The sequence below is a fragment of the Cydia pomonella genome, chromosome 3, assembly GCF_033807575.1.
Source record: "Cydia pomonella isolate Wapato2018A chromosome 3, ilCydPomo1, whole genome shotgun sequence".
NCBI lineage: Eukaryota > Metazoa > Arthropoda > Insecta > Lepidoptera > Tortricidae > Cydia > Cydia pomonella.
In genome coordinates, this window is record NC_084705.1 from 4450866 (window position 1) to 4455281 (window position 4416).

The following is a 4416-nucleotide window of genomic DNA, read 5'->3' on the forward strand; positions in this document are numbered from 1 at the left end:
GCAGAGGTTTTTATCAAATCAGGTATTGTAATTTTGATAAAGTTCTCTGTGATGTGTATATTTTCAATTTTAATCAATGAGAACGTTTGTACTCGATGGGCCGTACAAATTGCAAGTAAGATGACGAGTTTTTTAGTGAGTTGCTCAAGGGTAAGTTCGATATTAGGATACCATGTCGATATTAGATCAAGAATAACTTGTGGATCCCACGTGTTATTATACCTTGGTAAACTAGGTTTTAGTCTAAAAACACCCTTGAGTAATCTCTTGATACGGTCATCAGAACCCAGATCGGGTAGTAAGAGAGCCAACGCAGAGCGATGACTATTTAATGTTCCGTAAGAACAGCCTTTATTGAATTCATCTGTCAAGAACTTAAGTATTGACGTTATTGACAGATTTAGTGGTTCTAAACCATTTTTATTACAAAACTCCCACCAGAGCTTTAGGGATACATTGTATTGTTTTACTGTGTTCTCCGAAAGCGAGGCTTAAGTTAATGGGATCGCTTCTGGCGGAACGCCGCGGCGGGAGAAGGCCGTGCTGATAGCGTCGCGGCAGCCAGGGTAAGGCTGGTGTGCAAGCGGTGGGGTCGTCTGCAATCAGATCGAAGTAATACTTTACTTGGATTAAAATATATGATTTCTGAGACCAATAGATTCTGCAGCATTGGAAACCAAGGCTGGGAAGGCCAATATGGGAAAACCAAAATACCTATTGCATTGTCGTCAATAATCTTTCGGATGCATTTCAGTAATAAGCAGAAAGGTGGGAATGCATAGAAAAAATGTTGACTCCAGTTGAGCGTGAACGCATCGACAGCAAAAGCATCAGGTTCTTGGAACCAGAACACGAATTTGTCACATTTGGTATTGGATCGAGATGCGAAGATATCTATTTCAGGTTGGCCGAAACGTCTGACAATGGTTTGGAAAGCCTGATTTGACAACTCCCATTCTGTATCGGGGTTGGACTTCCGTGACGCCTCGTCGGCTCGATTATCCTTTGTATTAACATACGAAGCGTACAATATTATGTCCCGCATCTCGCACCATTGCCAAATTTGCCTACTTAGATCGTTCAAATACGGAAATTGGATTCCACCCATTCGATTTATGTAACTGATTGCAGTAGTATTGTCTATTCTTAATAAAATGAAGCAATTCGTTTCATTTAGTGCAAAGCTCTTAAGGCCTAAAAACACTGCTAAGAGCTCTAGGTAGTTGATGTGGTGTTCGCTCTCAGCAGCCTTCCAATGGCCTCCGTTAGTAATATCACCGCATACAGAACCCCATCCGGTTCTTGACGCATCCGTGTAAATTTCTAACTTAAAACTTGACGTTCTCATATGTGACGAAGTTGTATATATATTATCTTTCCACCAACATAAATCATCCAGGATAGTTTCTGGAAGATTTATTTTGGCCTCGTAATTATCTTGATGTTTTTTAAGACTTAGAAATTTATGCCTTTCTAACAATTTTGTATACAACCAACCATAATTGGTGGCAGGGCAAGCGGAGATGAGAACACCAATCAACTGAGCATACTCTCGAATGGTACATCGAGGTAACTTCATGAATTTAGATACTAAACGGTAAATCTTTTCCCGTTTTTCTTGGGGTAAACCTATGGTCAGATTTCGTGAGTCAAATATGAATCCGAGAAATTTACAAATTTGTGAGGGTTGTAATACACTTTTGTCATTATTAATAATGAAACCCAAAGTTTCAAATAAGTTAACCGTAGCATTTACGTTATTTAGACACTCGTCATAACTATCACCAATACAGCAAATGTCATCTAAGTAAACAACAGACTTAAAACCCTGTTTTCTTAGGTGTGTTACGACCTCTTTCATAATTTTTGTAAACACTTTAGGTGCTACGGACAACCCATAAGGCATGGCTGTAAATTCGTACATTTCAGTTTCATTCGAGCCATGAGGTACAAATTGAAAACGGAGGTACTTTCGATCTGCTTCACGTACTGGTATAAGTAAGTATGCCTCTTTTAAATCAATTGTGCCTAAAAATCCGTTGTGTGGTATAAGCTTAGAGGCAGTTCGATAGTCCTCCATTTTAAAATGGGACTTTGTAACAAATTTATTAAATGATTTCAAATTCAATATAAAACGGCTACTTCCATTAGGCTTTGGTACTAAAAATGTATTAGAAATATATTGATCATTTCTAGGATCGCATTTTTTTATGGCTCCTAAGCTAATTAATTTATTAATTGCTATACTCATTTCTTTTGTATCTTCTGGCGTCAAAACATTTTTAGGTACCAAAGGCTGATGTACAGCCTTACTTAACGGTATTTCCAATCCGTGTTTTATCCAAGATAAAACAGAAGGGTTATTTGTGATCTTAGACCAACAATTGTAAAAATGTGCTAATCGACCAGCATGTACCTGGGTTACTGGTGAGCTGGCGCTCGCGACTTGGTCGGCGCTGGCTGCCGCGTCGAGGCAGCTGTGTTGACGTACGGGCGACGCGTCGCCGGCGACGGATTCGTCCTGCGATACCCTCCTCGCCCCCCCCCCCCCCCTGTTCGACGAATAACGGGGAGGACCGGACCAGTTTCCCTGTGGTATGAAGGTCCGAGTGTTCGTCGAGTTAGAAGTGCCAGGCTTTGGTGCACTGACAGTCTTTTTGATTTGTTGACCTTGACGCTCTATAGCCTTACTGGCCTTAATCTTTTCAGATAAGGTATTTCCGAATAGGGATTCATCCCGTTCGGCGTCTTGAATCACGTGAAGAAAATTTTTCTCCAAGCTGGGTGTAATTAATTTAATTCGGTCTCTTGTAATGAAATTATGCGCATCGGAGAGTATGCGGCATCCGTCACTCAAATATTTGAGGGCTTCGACTTTGTTTTCGCTCTTTAAAAGCACATCCATGGCCCGACTTACAGCTGCTATGCCTCGACCGAGTTGTTGTTGGACGGCGACATATTTTTTGTCACGTCCACGTACTACCTCCGTTACAGCGGCCGAGATCTCGGCGTTAAGCTTTGGCGCTTGTAATAATTTACAATTATTAGGAATTAAATATTCCTTAAGGAGTGTCTCCTTATTTTCTTTAGCCAAACCTTTCTTTAGAATAGGTAACCATAAATTGGCAAGACTATCGTGAACACTTGTTCCGTATTCGGGCGTATCGGAGGTAGATTCACCGAGCGCTGCAAGTAGCGTGGGGTCCAGGGGCGGCTGATCAGTGCCATCGATGGCAGGAAGCGCAGGCTGCGCGAGAGCGTCGACTTGATCAAATATCGGCGCGGCCGGGTCGGCTGGTGCGACCAGTACGGCGGGTGCAGTCGGGACGGGCGCTTCCTCCGGTAGATACCCTTCTTCATGTACGCCAGGATCGTAATCCGAATTTTCAACTTCTAGATCTTGATCAATAGGTAAGCTTGTTTGATCGTTTTGTAGGTGACTTTCACCTAAAAAGATAAAAATATATATATTTTTTTTAGAACCTTATAAGGTTGTTATTAACACCAACAGATAATATTGTCTCGCAGACAATACCCTGGTGAACGTGTATATCTATTATAGATTGCACGTTTTTGTATAATATGTTAATCGAAATCAACTCGCAGTTGATCTCATCACAGTTAACTCGCAGTTAACCGTGACAAAAATATTGAATTTATGAGTACATCGCACATATTTGCATTATATTTCATAATCGAAATCAACTCGCAGTCGATCTCGACCGTCACCGTTAACTCGCAGTTAACCGCGACATTATTTTATTAAATAGAGGGTAGATAAATAAAATAAAAACATTACTGCACTTTCATTATAAATGTACTCTAATAAAATAAGAAATAATTGTGAGTCCTACCTTGTTCACTGGCATCCGACTCACTAGAAGATCTCACAGACTGAATTCTACGACGTTTCTTTTTAACGTAAGTAGCTTCCAAATCTTGAAGTTTCCTTTTATAACGCTCGATTTTTTCGCGAGCAGTCCGCTTAGGCTTCGGCATTTTAAAGGTGTGTTCGTTGCCACGCACGAAAAAGGAATGGGGACAGAATACGGGGGTTGGAGCTTGTTGGGTCGTTTAGGAGTGGGGGATTGAGAGAGAAGTCGATACACTTACCTTTTAAAATAAAAATCTTTATTTTACTCTGAAAATCGTGTTAAGTTGCCTAGCAAGTTAAAGAAACTACCTGGTTATTTATTATATCTGAAGAATGAAGCGATGAAATATAATAAGCAATATTGTTCCTAAAAAAATTTACACCTTGGCCATGAAATACTTAATCGAAGCATGCAAGCTCGACGCAGTGCCATACATATCAGTCAAAAGTCAAAACAAATGTAAACGCGTCAGCGTTCGAGCATGCACCTCAGCCCTGGGGTAAAAATTGAAAAATAAAAACACCTTATTCCATGTCTACCC

At 40.6% G+C, this 4416-nt stretch overlaps 1 pseudogene; it reads right to left on the reverse strand.

Moving 5' to 3' along the window:
• Window positions 1-2307: 2307 nt before the first annotated feature.
• Window positions 2308-3999, reverse strand: LOC133516610 (uncharacterized; annotated as a pseudogene).
• Window positions 4000-4416: the final 417 nt, after the last annotated feature.